Raw genomic sequence first — 21,521 nt, forward strand, 5'->3', positions numbered from 1 at the left:
GTTTGACTGCACGTTCCTCCCTGATGGTTGAGGTACGCTACCGCCGTTACATTGTCCGAGCGGATCTGGACTGGTCTTCCTTGAAGAGTGTCCGTTGCCTGAATCAGTGCCATGTATATGGCCCGAAGTTCTAACAGATTTATTGGCAGGCAACTTTCTTCTGCTGTCCACTGTCCCTGGAACCATAATCTTCTGGACACTGCTCCCTAGCCCTGAAGACTGGCATCTGTTGTCAGGATCTCTGATCTGATATCCAAAAGGGTCTCCCTTTGTTTAGATGGGATGTTTGTAGCCACCAGGCTAATGACTTTCTTGCCTTGTGTGAAAGTACCATAGTCTGTTCCTTTATTGTCTGATGTATTCCATTCCATCTGTCCAGAATCAGACGCTGTAGAGGTCTTGAGTGGAATTGCGCATACTCCACCATGTCGAATGTTGACACCATCAAACTCATCAGTCGCATCGCTGCGTGGATTGATATTGTTTGACTGTGTAACAACTCCTGAGTCCTTGACTAAACCTTGGCTATCTTGTCCTGAGGTAAAAATATTTTCTGCAGACTTGAATCCAGTACAGCCCCTAAGTGAGTCATCCGTTGTGACGGAACTAGAGATGATTTTGCCCAATTTATGAGCGATCCGTGCCTCTGCAGACATGTTATTGTCTGTTGGAGATGGTCCAGGAGCATTTCCTGTGATTGTGCTAGAATTAACAGGTCGTCAAGGTATGAAAAAATTCTTATCCCCTGCTTGCGAAGATAAGCTGCCATAACCACCATGATTTTTGCAAACACTCTGGGTGCCGTGGCTAACCCAAAAGGTAATGCCTGGAACTGAAAATGCTGCTGGAGGATAGCGAACCTGAGATAGCACTGATGGGACAGTGCTATAGGAACATGTAGGTAAGCATCCTGAATATCCAGGGATACCATATAATCCTCTGGTTCCATGGCCAAAACTATGGAGCGTAACGTCTACATGTGAAACCGAGGATCCCAAATGTATTTGTTCAGCATTTTGAGATTGAGAATTGGCCGGAATGACCCATTTGGATTCTGAACCAAAAACAGGTTGGAGTAAAACCCCTGTCCCCGTTGTGCAGGGGGTACTGGAATGATTACTCCTGACTGAAGCAATTTCTGAACTGCTTCTTGCAAAGCCCTGGCCTTCGTCTCTACCCGAGATGGGCTGGTGCAGAAGAACCTTCGAGGAGGATGCTTCTTGAAGGGAAAAACATAACCCAGAGATACCACTTCTTGCACCCAGGCATCTGTTGTAGACTGCTGCCATATCTGTGCAAACTGAAGAATTCGGCCCCCTACCATGGGGTCCTCCAGGAGGAGGCCTGCACCATCAAACTGATGGCTTATTCTCTGGTTTTGAGGCTGGCGTTCTGGTAGCCCATTGCTTTTTCGCCTTACCAAATTTATTGTATTGGGGCTGCTTACAATCACTTTTTCCTTTTGCTTTTCCTTGTGACCCAAAGGGCTGAAAAGCGGGACCCCTATGTTTGGGGTTATATGTGGAAGGAAATTTTACCTTTTTGGAGTCTGCTTCTGACTTAATTCTTTACCAAAGAGAATGCTTCCAGTAAACTGCAAAGATTCCAGAACCTTCTTAGATTCTGAATCAGCTTTCCATGGCCCTCATTCCGAGTTGATCGCTCGCTAGCTACTTATTGCAGCCGTGCAAACACATAGTCGCCGCCTACGGGGGAGTGTATTTTCGCTTTGCAAGTGTGCGATCGCCTGTGCAGCCTAGCGGGACGAAAAAGTATTTTGCAGTTTCAGAGTAGGTCTGAACTTACTCGGTCCTTGTGATCACTTCAGCCTGTCCGGTCCCGTAATTGACGTCAGATGCCCGCCCTGCAAACGCCTGGACACGCCTGCGTTTTCCCTACCACTCCCAGAAAACGGTCAGTTGACACCCATAAACGCCCTCTTTCTGTCAATCTCCTTGCGATCACCCGTGCAAATGGATTTGTTGCTAGAAGCATTGCCCAGCAACGATGCTGTTTGTACCCGTACGACGCACGTGCACATTGCGGTGCATACGCATGCGCAGTAGTAACCTGATAGCTGCGCTGCGAAAATCGCCAGCATGCGATCAACTCGGAATGACCTCCCATGTACGTAACCAAAGTGCTCTGCGAGCAGCTATTGTTGAAGCTGATGCCCTGGAGGCAATAGTGCCCATATCTATTGCTACTTCTTCCAACAATATTGCAGCCTGTTTAATGTGAGCTATATAGTATTCTTGCTCCCTTGAAGGTGCTGAAAGACCGTCTTCCAGTACCTCTATCCAGGCAGCAACTGCTTTTGCCATACAAGCTGAAGCCATTGCTGGCCTTATGGCTGCCCAAGACAGAGAAAATATGGTTTTCAGAAAACCATCCACTCTCCTATCCGTGACATCATCCAAAGACGTTGATGGCAAAGGCAATATAGATTTTCGCACTAATCGAATGACATTGTATCTACTTTGGGAGCCATTTCCCATTTTAAACAGTCCCCAGCTGGAAAAGGATAATTGGAATCCCATTTTTTGGGAATTCTATATTTTTTACTGGGTGTAGCCCAAGCCTCTTACATGATTTCAGTAAGCTGGTCTGACCCTGGAAACTCAGTCTTACCTGCTTTGGGCCATTTAAATTCAGGTGCCTTGGTTTTTATCACAGGCTCTGCTGAATCCTCTAAGGATAGAATGGCAAGACAAACATGATATGAGTGTTAGTGTTACTGTGAGTGTACCCTCGTCACCTTTGCCGCTCTTATAGGCCCTACACACTTGTCGATGTAACTGAAAAATATGAACGAGATACCGTTCATATCTTTCAGTGTGGAGGCACCAGCGATGAACGATGCGCGGCCCCGTGCTCGTTCATCGCTGGTGCCCCGTCGGCTGTGCATGCAGGCCAATATGGACGATCTCGCCCATATTTGCCTGCACTTGTATGGAGCCGTGTGACGGGGGAGTGAAGAAACTTCACTGCCCCCGTCACTGACACACACACACCCCCGCCGCCGCCGGGTCGCCCGTCTGCCGTCTCGGCGGTCGGGCAACTCTGCCATGTCTGTAGGGCCCATTAGACATGATAAATAATCAGCACTTTCACAGTGTACTACACGATTTGTGACTGTAATGACTTTAACCTTCTAAAGTGATATCAATCTGACCCTACCCATGCACCAGCATTGAGGACCAGAAGAAACAACTGACAAACATATATTAAAGTCAGCAATCACACTAGCAGTCAGTCACGTTATATATTAGTCATATGAGCACATAACCAACTACAAACATATTTTAAAGTATGTAGGAGTACATATTACTGAATTCTGATTTATACAGATATTAAAGTATTCAGACGCAATGCGAAGAAAACCACAGTAATGTACACAGACTCATATGCAATAGGCACTTAAATTTAACTATCATACTGACAAAAGTAGATAGAAATGTATTGCTGTATAACCCTTACTCAGTAGAGTGGGATACAGGGAGACTCCCCTCACTTCCAAGATCGATCAATACGTTATCGAACGCTGAGTGGATCCAGATGCTACTAGTGTACACTGCCGCTCCGGGAACTCTTAATTGGACACAGACGCACTGTGCATACAGACACACCGGTCATACAGATGCCTGTACTGCGACCGGGTCTCCTTGTGGTAGCGTTTAGTGAACACAGATGCAGCGTCCTATGCTGCGACAGAGACCCCTCGTTGTAGCGTCTGAGACGGAAGTGAGGCAACAGTTCATGGCGGGAGACTTGCGGAAACTGGTCATGAACTGGGGGGAGGGGCGACCAGGAGAGCGTCTAACTCCCCACCGCTGACATCAACCCTAGGGATTGCAGCCTCATACTAATCCTGGTGCCTTATGATCCTTAAGGCCTAGCGCTGGAGCATCCATGGTGGCGGCGCGTCAGCTACTGTTTGGTAGTCTCCTCCCAATACACGTGCGGCTGTGTCCGTATTCCCCGACTACGTGGAACCGATGCCTTACCTTCTCCCTGTGCTCCGGCCACAGCCTGGTAACGTCTGCTGGACCTGCTAGTATATCCAACACAGACGCCCGTCGAGACAGCACTGTACGCATGGGTAAGCGTTGTTGCGAGTACGCATGGGTAAGCGTTGTTGCGACCCGGCAGAGAGTTGTTGGAGTGACTCTTTCCAACATGCGTATAAGACGCTGTTAAGAAAGATTGCACAAAAACATAGTAAGACTATAAAAATAAAATAAGAAAGCTTTCGGGCTGCCAGGAACAGCAGCCCTGTGACCATGGTCCGGCTCCTGCCACACCAAACAAGAAAACTGATTTGCCTGAGCCAGTGGGCGGGGATATATGAACGAGCCTGTTGCTTCCTGGGAGGACTGAAAGCTTGTGATCGTTTGGTGCCAATACACTGTCTCTCCATCATATCTTATTGTTATCCTGTGGATAACCTGTGGACCCTGCCAGAGAAATGAACGTTATGGTAAGAACTTACCGTTGATAACGTGATTTCTCTTATGTCTACAGGTATCCACAGGATAACATTGGGATATTGTCGAGCGACAGCGAAAATGGCACCAACACGGTCACGAGCTTTCTGGCCTCCCAGGATGCATTGGGGCCTCCACTATATAGTCCCGCCCACTGACTCAGTCAGATCAGTTCTTTCCACAGCGATTATAGGCAGGAACATTAGGTAGAGACCTGTACCGGCGATAAGAACACACATGCACACCCTTCCATACAAGAAGGAAGAGGTTTAGTGATTGTCTAGATCCTCAAATCAGATGCGTCAGGGTGGGATCCCTGTGGATACCTGTGGACATAAGAGAAATCACGTTATCGATGGTAAGTTCTTACCATAACGTTCATTTCTCTGGCTGGGTCCACAGGATTATCCACAGGATAACATTGGGATTCCCAAAGCCATTTTAGTGGTGGGGACGCTCCTGATTGCACAGGAGGACCTTTCGCCCGAAGTCTGCGTCATGAGAGGCAAAAGTATCCAAGGCATAATGTCTGATGAATGTGTTTATGGAAGACCATGTGGCTGCCCTACATATCTGTTCTGCTGATGCACCCTGTTGTGCTGCCCAAGAAGGACCTACCTTACGTGTAGAGTGTGCAGAGACATTAGCCGGAATAGGGAGATCTGCATGAGAATAAGCTTCTGATATTACCATTCGGAGCCATCTCGCCAGCATCTGTTTACTAGCAGGCCATCCTCTTCTATGGAATCCGTAGAGGATGAAGAGGGAATCTGTTTTCCTGATGGCACTAGTACGATCTATGTAGATTCTTAAAGCCCGGACCACGTCCAGCGACGCTTCTCCCGCAGATAGTCCCGATACCTGAAAAGCTGGGACTGCAATCTCTTCATTCAGGTGAAACTTTGATACCACCTTTGGAAGATAACTAGATCTCGTTCTGAGAACTGCTCTGTCTGGAAAAAAACTTAGGAAAGCAGACTTACATGATAATGCTCCCAAATCTGACACTCTTCTGGCTGACGCCATTGCCAGTAAAAAAAGAACTTTAACCGCTAACAACTTAAGATCTGCTCTCTCAAGTGGTTCAAACAAAGGACCCTGGAGAAATTTAAGAACTAAGTTCAAATCCCAGGGAGCTGCAGGAGGAACAAATGGAGGTTGAATATGTACTACTCCTTGGAAAAACGTACGTACATGCTGTAGGTTAGCAATCTTCTGCTGAAACCATACAGTCAATGCTGAGACTTGCACCCTCAAGGAAGCAACCTTCAACCCTTTATCCAATCCTGCCTGCAGGAAATCCAAAATTTTAGCTACTTTAAAGGATCTCGGATTGTAATTTTTTCCAGAACACCAATGAATATAGGCTTGCCATATTCTATGATACACACGGGCCGAAGAAGGCTTTCTTGCTCTAAGCATGGTTTGGATTACTTGCTTTGAAAATCCTTTAGCCTCTAAGATAGAGGTTTCAACAGCCACGCCGTCAAAGACAGGCGATCCAGATGACTGTGACAACAAGGACCCTGCATTAACAAATCCGGACGTTGAGGGAGTAGTATTGGTGCTTCCACGGACATTCTCAACAGATCTGTGTACCAATGCCTTCTTGGCCAAGCTGGAGCTATTAGAATGATTGCTCCTTTTGCCTGTTTTATCTTTCTCACTACTCTGGGTAACAGAGATATTGGAGGGAACAGATATGCCAGCTGAAACCTCCATTCTACTGACAGTGCGTCTACCAGGACCGCTCCTGGGTCCCTTGTTCTTGATCCGTACCTCGGAACTTTGTTGTTTAGACGAGACGCCATAAGGTCTATCTCCGGTAGACCCCATCTGTTCACCAGTGTCTGAAACACTTCTGGGTGTAGTGCCCATTCGGTTTCCTGAATGGTGTGCTGACTGAGAAAATCCGCTTCCCAATTTAGTACACCCGGGACAAATACTGCTGACAATGCCGGGAGATGGAGTTCCGCCCATTTTAGAATGGGAGTTACTTCCTCCATCAGACTCTTGCTGTGAGTTCCTCCTTGATGATTGAGGTATGCTACTGCCGTCGCATTGTCTGAGCGGATCTGGACTGGTCTTCCTTGTAGATTGTCCTTTGCCTGAACTAGGGCCAAGTAAATGGCTCTTATTTCTAACAGATTTATCGGCAGGCGACTTTCCCTTGCGGTCCATTTTCCCTGGAACCATAGGCTTCCGAGTACCGCCCCCCAGCCTTGCAGGCTGGCATCTGTCGTCAGGACTTGCCACTCTTTTATCCAAAAGGGTCTCCCCTTGTTTAAATGGTCTGTCTGTAGCCACCATGCTAGAGACCTTTTTACATTTACTGGAATCTTTATCATCTGCTTTTTTATCGTTTGATGATTTCCGTTCCATTTGGTCAAAATTAGATGCTGCAACGGTCTGGAGTGGAATTGCGCATATTCCACCATGTCGAACGTTGATACCATCAGACCCAACAGTCGCATTGCTGCGTGGCCTGACATTGTCTGGGCTTGCAACGCTTCCTGAGCCATGACCTGCACCTTGACTATTTTTTTCTCTGGTAAGAGAACTCTCTGTAGGTCTGAATCCAATATGGCTCCCAAATGAACCATCCGCTGTGACGGATTCAGGGACGACTTCTCCCAATTTATGAGCCACCCGTGTCTCTGTAAACAAACTATCGTCTGTTGGAGATGGCTCAACAGTAAATCTTGCGACTGTGCTAAGATTAATAGGTCGTCTAGGTATGGGAATATTCTTATCCCTTGCTTGCGCAGACAAGCTGCCATAACCACCATGATCTTGGTAAACACCCTGGGTGCTGTAGCTAGCCCGAAGGGCAGAGCTTGGAACTGGAAGTGTTCCTTGAGGATGGCAAACCTGAGGTAACACCGATGTGATAGTGCAAAAGGTACATGCAGGTAAGCATCCCGTACATCCAGAGATACCATATAGTCTCCCAGTTCCATAGCCAACATTATGAAGCGTAACGTCTCCATGTGGAACTGCGGGATCCATATGTAGTTGTTCATCATCTTCAGATTTAGAATTGGTCGATATGACCCATTTGGTTTCTGGATTAGAAACAGATTGGAGTAATACCCCTGTCCCTTTTGTGATGGAGGTACTGGGACAATCACCCCTGACTGCAGTAATTTTTGGACTGCTTCTTGCAGGGCATTGGCCTTCGACTCTATACGAGACGGGCTGGTGCAAAAAAATCTTTGAGGAGGCTGCCTCCTGAATGGGAACCCATACCCCTGAGATACTACCAACAGGCATCTGTTGTTGACTGTTGCCATATGTGTGCAAATTGCAGGAGTCGGCCCCCAACCCTGGAATCCTCCAGGCGGAGGCCCGTCTCTTCAAGCTGAGGGTTTCTGTTCAGGTTTGGAAGCTGGCTTTTTGCTAGCCCACTGCTTCCTACCCCTGGATTTAAACTGGGGTTGTTTAGGCTCCTCTTTCGCTTTGCTTTGCCAGCGAAATGAGCGAAATTTTAAACCCTTGGACTTAGGGTTATAGGTAGCCGGAAATCTGACCTTTTTTGATTCAGCCTCTGACTCTAGGATATCCGATAAGGGTTTTCCAAATAATATATTACCCATGAAAGGCAATGCTTCCAATTCTTTCTTGGACTCCGCATTTGCCTTCCAGGTCCGTAGCCAAACTGCTCTGCGAGCGACTACTGCCAGGGCTGAAGCTTTAGAAGCAACAGTGCCAACATCAATAGCTGCTTCTTCTAAATACTGGGCAGATTGTCTTAAACGGCAAAGACGATCCTCTTGCTCCCTAGTAGGAGAGGGGATATCATTCTCTAGTTCCTCTATCCATTCGCCCATTGCCTTTGCTACCCAGGCCGAAGCCATAGCAGGTCTTACCACTGCACCTACAAGAGAAAAAATATTTTTCAACAGGCTCTCTACCCATCTGTCTGTGACATCATTCAAAGAGGTAGATGACAGTGGTAAAGCAGATTTATGCACGAGTCGCAGAACATGTGCATCTACTTTTGGAGGAACTTCTCTCTTCGAACAATCTCCAGCAGGAAATGGATAATAAGAATCCCATCTCTTAGGAATCTTATACTTTTTACTGGCCGCTGCCCAAGACTCATCCATCATTTCCGTCAACTCATCTGACGCTGGAAATTCAGCCTTCACTGACTTTGTTCGTTTGAATACAGGTGCTTTTGCTTTTAACACTGTCTTGGCTGGTTCTTCCAGAGAAAGCACAGCCTTCACTGCATTAATGAGTTCAGCTACATCATCTGAACTAAAGCTCTGCGACTGATCATCATACGGAGTTGACTCTATTGTTTCCGCATCATCATCCGATGTATCATCTTGTGTAGTCTGCCATACAGACGTATCTGTCTTAGTCTTACCTGCCCCTTGGTTGCTTGTAGAAGCTACTGGAACAAAACCATAGGAAGGGAGCTGCATGTATGGGTTCATAGTGTAACCTAACCCTTGAGGTGGTGCTAACCTGTCCGCTATTGAAGACAGAGTCTTTGCGAACATATTCCATGGTGGCTCTACTGGAGGTTGAACTAACTCCTGTTTTTTACTTCGCTGAAAAGCGAAACAGTTTGCACACAAACCCTCATAAGTGACCAATTGATTCATATCAATTACCCCTGACTTACAAGATAAGCATGTTACGGCTATGGGAGTGCTTGACAAATTCTCCTCATCACTTTTGCCGCTCACAGACATTTTATCTGATATTGACTACATAATTTTGTGACTGAAAAACACCCTATAATCAGTATATAGAGGTGAAATCAATCTGACCACAGTGCACCTGATTTGAGGGTCAGAACAGGACTGACATTACACAGAAAAGTCAGCACGCATACTAGCAGTGAGTCACATGTTAAAGCATTAGACATTGTCATATGAGAATACAACCTCCATAATAACTTAAACATAAGTAGGAAAATTGTACTTCTGTTTAACTGGTTCTTTTTTCAACATAACATGCAGAAAACACAGTAATATACAGGTCTCATATGCAATAGGTACTAAAAATTAACAATGCATACTAAGGAGTAGAAAGGAATTTTTAGTACTGTATACCCTGCCTCCAGAGAGCGGGATACAGGGAGACTCACCACACTTCCATATCCAAGCAAAGACGCTCGTAAGACGCTGAGTGGATTCAGACGCTACTGGTGTACACTGCCGCTCTCTGGGCGGGTTTATATCCAGTGTACACAACCGCAGCGTCTAAGCTGCGTCCGAGTACCCTCGTGGTAGCGTCTGAGCCGGAAGTGAGGTCATTCAGTTCATGAAACGAGAGACATGCGGGAACTGGCCATGAACTCGGAGGAGGAACGGCCAGGAGAGCGTCTGAAACCCCCTGTTGACTTAAACTCCCAGGAACGCGGCCTCACCTAGTCCTGGCGCCTATGATCCCCAGAGCGTAGCGCTGTCACACCGGGATGTTCGGCGCATCAACACACTGTAGTCTCCACCAAATCAGTGTAGCTGTGTCCTGACCCCTCTAGTAAGAGGAAGTCCATAGACTCACCGTCTCCCCATGCTCCGGCCACAGCCTGGTAACGTCTGCTGGACCTGCTAGAACATCTGACACAGACGCCCGTCGAGACAGCACTGTACCGCGGAGGTAAGCGTTGTTGCGACCCGGTGGGAAGTTGTTGGAGCGACTCTTTCTAATATGCGTTTAAGACGCTGTTGAGAGAAGTTGCTCTAAAAATATAGTAAGTCTATAAAAATAAAGTAATGAAAACTTGAGGCTGCTTTCACAGCAGCCCTGTGACCATGCGGCTTCCTGCCGCACCAAGCAAAAAACTGATCTGACTGAGTCAGTGGGCGGGACTATATAGTGGAGGCCCCAATGCATCCTGGGAGGCCAGAAAGCTTGTGACCGTGTTGGTGCCATTTTCGCTGTCGCTCGACAATATCCCAATGTTATCCTGGGGATAATCCTGTGGACCCAGCCAGAGAAAATAGGATTTTAATTACCTACCGGTAAATCCTTTTCTCACAGTCCGTAGAGGATACTGGGCACCCGTCTGGTGCTTCGTTCTTCCTGCACTTTACTTGGTTAAGTATTGTTGTTTGGTTCAGCTGTTGCTGTTCCTGTTTTCAAGTTTGGTTAGCATGTCTTTCCTCTTTTTTTATGTGTGCTGGTTGGGAATCTCACCACTATCCTTTTATATTCTTCTCTAAAAGTATGTCCATCGCCTCGGGCACAGTTTCCTAGACTGAGTCTGGTAGGAGGGGCATAGAGGGAGGAGCTAGCACACAGTATCAAATTCTTAAAGTGCCCATGGCTCCTAGTGGAACCGTCTATACCCCATGGTACTAAATGGATTCCCAGTATCCTCTACGGACTACGAGAAAAGGATTTACCGGTAGGTAATTAAAATCCTATTTTTTCACCCCAGGCATGTTTTTGTTTAATTTGTGACTTCCAGAATGGAAAAGAACAAAAACCTTTTAGCCAGCATTGACCTTTTACCAAATATCTCATCAGTTCTTATCCCACTGGTGTACCATTGACAATGTAAGGAGTCTTTCTACAAATATTTGTAGTTTAGGATCCTGCGAAGAAAGGCAAACTAAGGCATATTTCATCAGAGTCCTTGGCCAAAGTATATTGTGGTCATTCCGAATTGATCGCTAGCTGCCGTTGTTCGCAGCACAGGGATCAGGCTAAAAATCGGCATTTCTGCGCATGCGTATGCACCGCAATGCGCACGCGCGTCGTACGGGTACAAAGTCCTTTGTGGTTTTGCACAGGTTCTAGCGAAGCTTTTAGTCGCACGACACAACGCAGAAAGATTGACATGAAGTGGGCATTTCTGGGTGTCAACCGACCGTTTTTAGGGATTGCTTAGAAAAACGCAGGCGTGCCGGGGAAAACGAAGGCGTGGCTGGGTAAAGGCGGGGCGGGTGTGTGACGTCAAAAGCCACCCCTCCGTCGTACGAATCAATGCACACGAAGAGTAACTACAGGGCTGGTCTTGTTTTGCACAAAAAGATTTTGCAGGCGCTCTGCTGCACAGGTGTTCACACTTCTGCAAAGCGAAAATACACTCCCCGGTGGGAAGCGACTATGCGTTTGCACGACTGCTAAAAACTGCTAGCGAGCGATCAACTCGGAATGACCCCCACTGTGCATATGATGGGCACCAGGTGCGGATTGGGAACAAAAAGCGGCCCTGGATAAAATGTGTACTAGTGGCCCCACTTGGGCAGCACCAGAGGTGTAAGGTCTAGCCATGGGCCATGGCAGCAGCACCTTCCCTCCAAGACTTTCCAGATAGTGGAGATGTCCAGCATCAAGGGGAAGTTAAAAGGAAATAAAATTAAATATTATGAGCACATTATATGATACACCTTTAGAATTTAGGAAACTATATAATTCTTTAGAAAGATATATTTTCTTGCTTATTACACCAACTATATCCCAATCACTATTCACTCAATCTTACATGTCAGCCAAGCAGGCAGACAGAGCATACACTAGATCATCTGCAATCACAGGCTAAGTGGCAAAGTCATTTTCATATATGCAAATTGTTTGGCATCTTATTCATTACGTCTTTAAATAGGACCACATGTCCTCAAACAAAACAGGCCCCACGGGTGCGTCGGCCCACCGGGAATCTTCCCTGTAGACCCTATGGCCAATCCGCCTCTGATGGGCACCATCCTTTAGTTGTTTCTTTGGCTCAGGAATTTGAAGAGTTAATTGCAAGAAGAAACGATGCAGTGCTTAGCCGATGCAGTGCTTGTTCGCACTGAGACCATACCTGGAAAAAGCATTATAGGGGTTTATGGGTTTATTCTGGTTTGTTAGCAAACAAAAAAAATAAGCAAATGGGCAAAACAATGTTGCAGTACAGGTGAGGCAGATGTAACGTGTATAGAGAGTTAGATTTGGGTGGGTTATAATGTTTCTATGTAGGGTAAAATATGAATTTACTTACCGATAATTCTATTTCTCATAGTCCGTAGTGGATGCTGGGAACTCCGTAAGGACCATGGGGAATAGCGGCTCCGCAGGAGACTGGGCACAAAAAGTAAAAGCTTTAGACTAGCTGGTGTGCACTGGCTCCTCCCCCTATGACCCTCCTCCAAGCCTCAGTTAAGATACTGTGCCCGGACGAGCGTACATAATAAGGAAGGATCTTGAATCCCGGGTAAGACTCATACCAGCCACACCAATCACACCGTACAACTCGTGATCTGAACCCAGTTAACAGTATGATAACCGTAGGAGCCTCTGATAAGATGGCTTCCAACAATAAACAACCCGATTTGTTTGTAACAATAACTATATACAAGTATTGCAGACAATCCGCACTTGGGATGGGCGCCCAGCATCCACTACGGACTATGAGAAATAGAATTATCGGTAAGTAAATTCTTATTTTCTCTGACGTCCTAGTGGATGCTGGGAACTCCGTAAGGACCATGGGGATTATACCAAAGCTCCCAAACGGGCGGGAGAGTGCGGATGACTCTGCAGCACCGAATGAGAGAACTCCAGGTCCCCCCCAGCCAGGGTATCAAATTTGTAGAATTTAGCAAACGTGTTTGCCCCTGACCAAGTAGCTGCTCGGCAAAGTTGTAAAGCCGAGACCCCTCGGGCAGCCGCCCAAGATGAGCCCACCTTCCTTGTGGAATGGGCTTTTACAGATTTTGGCTGTGGCAGGCCTGCCACAGAATGTGCAAGTTGAATTGTACTACAAATCCAACGAGCAATCGTCTGCTTAGAAGCAGGAGCACCCAGCTTGTTGGGTGCATACAGTATAAACAGCGAGTCAGATTTTCTGACTCCAGCCGTCCTGGAAACATATATTTTCAGGGCCCTGACTACGTCCAGCAACTTGGAGTCCTCCAAGTCCCTAGTAGCCACAGGTACCACAATAGGTTGATTCATGTGAAACGCTGAAACCACCTTAGGGAGAAATTGAGGACGAGTCCTCAATTCCGCCCTATCCGAATGAAATATCAGGTAAGGGCTTTTATAGGATAAAGCCGCCAATTCTGATACGCGCCTGGCTGAAGCCAGGGCCAACAGCATTACCACTTTCCATGTGAGATATTTCAAATCCACTGTGGCAAGTGGTTCAAACCAATGTGATTTTAGGAACCCCAAAACCACATTGAGATCCCAAGGTGCCACTGGAGGCACAAAAGGAGGCTGTATATGCAGTACCCCTTTGACAAACGTCTGAACTTCAGGCACTGAAGCCAGTTCTTTCTGGAAGAAGATCGACAGGGCCGAAATTTGAACCTTAATGGATCCTAATTTTAGGCCCATAGACAATCCTGCTTGCAGGAAATGTAGGAAACGACCCAGTTGAAATTCCTCCGTAGGGGCCTGCTTGGCCTCACACCACGCAACATATTTTCGCCAAATGCGATGATAATGTTTTGCAGTTACATCCTTCCTGGCCTTGATCAGGGTAGGGATGACTTCATCTGGAATGCCTTTTTCCTTCAGGATCCGGCGTTCAACCGCCATGCCGTCAAACGCAGCCGCGGTAAGTCTTGGAACAGACAAGGTCCCTGCTGGAGCAGGTCCTTCCTTAGAGGTAGAGGCCACGGGTCCTCCGTGAGCATCTCTTGCAGCTCCGGGTACCAAGTTCTTCTTGGCCAATCCGGAGCCACGAGTATCGTTCTTACTCCTCTCCTTCTTATGATTCTCAGTACTTTTGGTATGAGAGTAAGAGGAGGGAACACATATACCGACTGGTACACCCACGGTGTTACCAGAGCGTCCACAGCTATTGCCTGAGGGTCCCTTGACCTGGCGCAATATCTGTCCAGTTTCTTGTTGAGACGGGACGCCATCATGTCCACCTTTGGATTTTCCCAACGGTTTACAATCACTTGGAAGACTTCTGGATGAAGTCCCCACTCCCCCGGGTGGAGGTCGTGTCTGCTGAGGAAGTCTGCTTCCCAGTTGTCCACTCCCGGAATGAACACTGCTGACAGTGCTATCACATGATTTTCCGCCCAGCGGAGAATCCTTGCAGCTTCTGCCATTGCCCTCCTGCTTCTTGTGCCGCCCTGTCTGTTTACGTGGGCGACAGCCGTGATGTTGTCCGACTGGATCAATACCGGTTGACCCTGAAGCAGAGGCCTTGCTTGACTTAGGGCATTGTAAATGGCCCTTAGCTCTAGGATATTTATGTGAAGAGACGTTTCCATGCTTGACCACAAGCCCTGGAAATTTCTTCCCTGTGTGACTGCTCCCCAGCCTCTCAGGCTGGCATCCGTGGTTACCAGCATCCAATCCTGAATGCCGAATCTGCGGCCCTCTAGAAGATGAGCCTTCTGTAACCACCACAGGAGAGATACCCTTGTCCTTGGAGATAGGGTTATCCGCTGATGCATCTGAAGATGCGATCCGGACCATTTGTCCAGCAGATCCCACTGAAAAGTTCTTGCATGGAATCTTCCGAATGGAATCGCTTCGTAAGAAGCCACCATTTTTCCCAGGACTCTCTTGCACTGATGCACTGACACTTGTCCTGGTTTTAGGAGGTTCCTGACTAGCTCGGATAACTCCCTGGCCTTCTCCTCCGGGAGAAACACCTTTTTCTGGACTGTGTTCAGAATCATCCCTAGGACCAGTAGACGTGTTGTTGGAATCAGCTGTGATTTTGGGATATTTAGAATCCACCCGTGCTGACGTAGCACTACCTGAGATAGTGCTACTCCGACCTCTAACTGTTCCCTGGACCTTGCCCTTATCAGGAGATCGTCCAAGTAAGGGATAATTAATACGCCTTTTCTTCGAAGAAGAATCATCATTTCAGCCATTACCTTGGTAAAGACCCGTGGTGCCGTGGACAATCCAAACGGCAGCGTCTGAAACTGATAATGACAGTTTTGTATCACAAACCTGAGGTACCCTTGGTGAGAAGGGTAGATTGGGACATGGAGATAAGCATCCTTGATGTCTAGAGATACCATATAGTCCCCTTCTTCCAGGTTCGCTATCACTGCTCTGAGTGACTCCATCTTGAATTTGAACCTTTTTATGTAAGTGTTCAAAGATTTTAGATTTAAAATTGGTCTCACCGAGCCGTCCGGCTTCGGTACCACAAACCGCGTGGAATAATACCCCTTTCCCTGTTGTAGGAGGGGTACCTTGATTATCACCTGCTGGGAATACAGCTTGTGAATAGCTTCCAATACTGCCTCCCTGTCGGAGGGAGACGTTGGTAGAGCAGACTTCAGGAACCGGCGAGGGGGAGACGTCTCGAATTCCAATTTGTACCCCTGTGATACTACCTGCAGGATCCAGGGGTCCACTTGCGAGTGAGCCCACTGCGCGCTGAAATTCTTGAGACGGCCCCCCACCGTGCCCGAGTCTGCTTGCAGAGCCCCAGCGTCATGCTGAGGACTTGGCAGAAGCGGGGGAGGGCTTCTGCTCCTGGGAAGAGGCTGCATGGTGCAGTCTTTTTCCCCTTCCTCTGCCCCCGGGCAGGAACGAGTGGCCTTTTTCCCTCTTGCCCTTATAGGGACGAAAGGACTGGGTTTGAAAAGACGGTGTCTTTTTCTGCTGAGAGGTGACCTGGGGTAAAAAGGTGGATTTTCCAGCCGTTGCCGTGGCCACCAGGTCCGATAGACCGACCCCAAATAACTCCTCCCCTTTATACGGCAATACTTCCATATGTCGTTTGGAATCCGCATCACCTGACCACTGTCGCGTCCATAACGTTCTTCTGGCAGAAATGGACATCGCACTTACTCTAGATGCCAGGGTGCAAATATCCCTCTGTGCATCTCGCATATATAGTAATGCATCCTTTAAATGCTCTATAGTTAATAATATACTGTCCCTATCCAGGGTATCAATATTTTCAGTCAGGGAATCCGACCAAGCCACTCCAGCGCTGCACATCCAGGCTGAGGCGATCGCTGGTCGCAGTATAACACCGGTATGTGTGTATATACCTTTTAAGATATTTTCCAGCCTTCTATCAGCTGGTTCCTTGAGAGCGGCCGTATCAGGAGACGGTAACGCCACTTGTTTTGATAAGCGTGTGAGCGCCTTATCTACCCTAGGGGGTGTTTCCCAACGTGCCCTAACCTCTGGCGGGAAAGGGTATAGACATATAGATTGGTAAATGCTCAATTAGCTTAGTGATATCATTCAGGTGCTCGAAAGGAAGGGGTATTTCTGAGCAAGAAAAAAAGCAATTGTTTCCCCAGCACACTGAATGGATAACAGTAACCAGATATAAATCCCACATGATAATAGAATTCAGAGATCTTCGTTACACATATTTGCGCAAATGTGTGGTTAAGCCCCAAAGCCGCATCAAGGCCTCTCTGTATATTTGGGGTCCCTAGCGCTATATCTAGGTGCAGGGTGTGGCACCCCAAAACACCAGAATGAGCCAGAAAGCACAGCGTGACATACCAGTGTAAAAAACTATAGTGTTAATAAATTAGTATTTAGGAAGCCGAAGCTATAGAGGGGGTGATACAAACATGAAATGTAATTAAAATAGAGAAATAGTGTTAGAAAATTAATAAGTGAAAAGTGTTAATAGAATGTAAAGGTATGCCACACTAAAGCCATCCAGCTCAGCCAGTCCAGAGGCACCACACCTCACACCTCCATTACCCCAATCTGGGTCTAATATTAACCAGCAAGGAGTCACATGATAATGGCTCCTTACTAAAATATGTCTAAGCTAAGAGCTACTTACCTTGGAGCAACCCCATAATGCTCCATGTGGCATGTCAGGGCCTGCACCTCCTCCTAATGCAGAAACCTCTCTGCCTCTCACAACAGACATATAGATTGGTAAATGCTCAATTAGCTTAGTGATATCATTCAGGTGCTCGAAAGGAAGGGGTATTTCTGAGCAAGAAAAAAAGCAATTGTTTCCCCAGCACACTGAATGGATAACAGTAACCAGATATAAATCCCACATGATAATAGAATTCAGAGATCTTCGTTACACATATTTGCGCAAATGTGTGGTTAAGCCCCAAAGCCGCATCAAGGCCTCTCTGTATATTTGGGGTCCCTAGCGCTATATCTAGGTGCAGGGTGTGGCACCCCAAAACACCAGAATGAGCCAGAAAGCACAGCGTGACATACCAGTGTAAAAAACTATAGTGTTAATAAATTAGTATTTAGGAAGCCGAAGCTATAGAGGGGGTGATACAAACATGAAATGTAATTAAAATAGAGAAATAGTGTTAGAAAATTAATAAGTGAAAAGTGTTAATAGAATGTAAAGGTATGCCACACTAAAGCCATCCAGCTCAGCCAGTCCAGAGGCACCACACCTCACACCTCCATTACCCCAATCTGGGTCTAATATTAACCAGCAAGGAGTCACATGATAATGGCTCCTTACTAAAATATGTCTAAGCTAAGAGCTACTTACCTTGGAGCAACCCCATAATGCTCCATGTGGCATGTCAGGGCCTGCACCTCCTCCTAATGCAGAAACCTCTCTGCCTCTCACAACAGACATATAGATTGGTAAATGCTCAATTAGCTTAGTGATATCATTCAGGTGCTCGAAAGGAAGGGGTATTTCTGAGCAAGAAAAAAAGCAATTGTTTCCCCAGCACACTGAATGGATAACAGTAACCAGATATAAATCCCACATGATAATAGAATTCAGAGATCTTCGTTACACATATTTGCGCAAATGTGTGGTTAAGCCCCAAAGCCGCATCAAGGCCTCTCTGTATATTTGGGGTCCCTAGCGCTATATCTAGGTGCAGGGTGTGGCACCCCAAAACACCAGAATGAGCCAGAAAGGGTATAGTGCCAATAATTTATTAGAAATCAGCAGTTTTTTATCGGGGGAAACCCACGCTTTATCACACACCTCATTTAATTCATCTGACTCAGGAAAAACCACTGGTAGTTTTTTCACACCCCACATAATACGCTTTTTTGTGGTACTTGTAGTGTCAGAAATGTTCAATGCCTCCTTCATTGCCGTGATCATGTAACGTGTGGCCCAACTGGACATTACGTTTGTCTCGTCACCGTCGACACTGGATTCAGTATCCGTGTCAGGGTCTGTGTCGACCATCTGAGGTAACGGGCGTTTTAGCGCCCCTGACGGTGTCTGAGACGCCTGAACAGGCACTAATTGATTTGTCGGCTGTCTCATGTCGTCAACAGTTTTTTGCAAAGTGCTGACATTGTCACGTAATTCTTTAATTACTACCATCCAGTCAGGTGTCGACTCCCTAGGGGGTGACATCACTAACACAGGCAATTGCTCTGCTTCCACATCATTTTCCTCCTCATACATGTCGACACAATCGTACCGACACCCAGCACACACACAGGGAATGCTCTGATAGAGGACAGGACCCCACTAGCCCTTTGGGGAGACAGAGGGAGAGTTTGCCAGCACACACCAGAGCGCTATATATATACAGGGATAACCTTATATAAGTGTTACTCCCTGTTATAGCTGCTGTATTTATATATTAGCTGCCAATAGTGCCCCCCTCTCTGTTTTACCCTGTTTCTGTAGTGCAGGGGAGAGTCAGGGAGCCGTCCTTCCAGCGGAGCTGTGAAAGAAAATGGCGCTTGTGTGCTGAGGAGAAAGGCTCCGCCCCCTTCACGGCGGCCTTTTCTCCCGCTTTTTTCAGGAAACTGGCAGGGGATAAATGCATCCATATAGCCCAGGAGCTATATGTGATGCATTTTTTTTAGCCATATAAGGTTTTTATATCGTTTTTATTGCGTCTCAGGGCGCTCCCCCCCCAGCGCCCTGCACCCTCAGTGACCGGAGTGTGAAGTGTGCTGAGAGCAATGGCGCACAGCTGCAGTGCTGTGCGCTACCTTATTTGAAGACAGGAACGTCTTCTACCGCCGCTTTCTCCGGACCTCTTCGCTCTTCTGGCTCTGTAAGGGGGCCGGCGGCGCGGCTCCGGGACCCATCCAGGCTGAACCTGTGATCGTCCCTCTGGAGCTAATGTCCAGTAGCCAAGAAGCCCAATCCACTCTGCAGTCAGGTGAGTTCGCTTCTTCTCCCCTTAGTCCCACGATGCAGTGAGCCTGTTGCCAGCAGGACTCACTGAAAATAAAAAACCTATTTAAACTTTTACTTCTAAGCAGCTCAGGAGAGCCACCTAGCTTGCACCCTTCTCGTTCGGGCACAAAAATCTAACTGAGGCTTGGAGGAGGGTCATAGGGGGAGGAGCCAGTGCACACCAGCTAGTCTAAAGCTTTTACTTTTTGTGCCCAGTCTCCTGCGGAGCCGCTATTCCCCATGGTCCTTACGGAGTTCCCAGCATCCACTAGGACGTCAGAGAAATACTGGCTTCTTAATTTCTACACTGCAATTTAGATTTCAGTTTGTACACCCAACCCAAATCTCTCTCTGTCTGGACATTGTTTTGCCCAATTGCTAACTTTTTTGGTTTCCTAACTAACCTGAATAAGGTCAATAGTTAGGATGCTACATTTGCTGGACTGGACCTATATCCATCCTGTCTGACAGTTACAGTTTGTATACTTAAGGTGTGTACACATGGCACAATGAACCGTAAGCCTAACATGGACTATTCGATGGGGCCGGAGCCCGACCCTGCCGATTTAGTCAATGTTGGGCTGTCTGCACAGTCTATTTTTCCTTGCGATGCCGATCTCACGGGACCGCGCATCGCATGCACTATACACAGTGCGATATGCACTATATTTTCTTATGATTTTGACTATATAGTCAAAATCGTATGAAAATTTGCACCGTGTGTACACACCTTAAGTCATACCTCCCAACATGACCCTCTCCAGGAGGGACACAATGCTCTGCTCCTGGACTTCCCTCTTAATGAATGATTGCCATTACCTGTGCTGAAACACCTTTCTTAGCCAGTAACCTGTTCAAAACAGGTGCCGGCAATCACAGATTAAGAGAAAAGTCCAGAAGCAGAGCATTGTGTCCCTCCTGGAGAGGGTTATGTTGGGAGGTATGCTTAAGTAACTTAAATGTTTTAAGAGACATCAATGCTCCGTCTTACTACTTGTAGTAGAAGTTAATGCATTAAGACATACCTGGGATATTTGGTAGAAAATCTACTCTAGCACACTATTAATGTCCAGTAAACAGACCTGTCAGAACATACATATTCTTTATTTTATTAACAAAGTTTAAAGCATCGCTCTAAGGTAGACTGAAAAATCCCCCCCAGCATAAAGTCTGCACAGTTTCTCTCACTAGTGCTGCTGAAAGCTAGGGCTGTGTGATGCTATGGAGGGGGGAGGAAAAGGGTGTAGTGTGAACAAGAGATCCAATCAGAAACCACAGCTGATTACAGCTTCTGTGTTCCTCCAATCACCCCCACCCCACTCTCCCACAGCAGTTACTTTAAAGAGGTGATCTTAAACGGTTTGTTACTATGGTGGTACTTCAGCTTTAATAATCCACGTAGCATAGAAATCGTATTAGATTTGATTTTTTACTGGAAAGTTTTGTTAGTTGTATGCATTTTAATTTTAGATGGAGAAGATGTAGTATTTACAGTAACTATATATGCTCTAATTACATATATAAAAAGGCCTGAAAACTGCATATACAGTTAAGGCCCATACACACTGGGAAGAAGATAGTTCAGTGCATCCCTTGCTTGTTCCTATCCGTATAAAATAAATATTGAAATAAAAAAAAACGGAATAATCAAAAAGCGAAGGTATACAGAGATTTATAATAAACAGATTTCCAAAGTCTGATATAAAAGGATATGTAGATTTTATTATTTATAAAGACCATGAATAATAAAACAAAAAATTCCTTTAAAAAGGTAAGTACCGGTACCCCAAGATGACTCTAAAACATACAACACATAACAATACAAGACATACAAACAAAGAGACTTCCTGTGGGTACACTGACCAGCGATTTACCCCACTGGGAATAGTTGGGCTTTTGAGTGGTGTTTTATCACTTAGTGTCAAACAGTATAATGGGCTTAATTCGTTTTCAGCTGGGATAGCTTAGTCCAAGCATTAATGTTGTATTTGAAGTCACTGTGACTACTCAGTAACTGATGTTCTCAG

The sequence above is a fragment of the Pseudophryne corroboree genome, chromosome 1 (assembly GCF_028390025.1).
Source record: "Pseudophryne corroboree isolate aPseCor3 chromosome 1, aPseCor3.hap2, whole genome shotgun sequence".
In the NCBI taxonomy this organism is placed as follows: Eukaryota; Metazoa; Chordata; class Amphibia; order Anura; family Myobatrachidae; genus Pseudophryne; species Pseudophryne corroboree.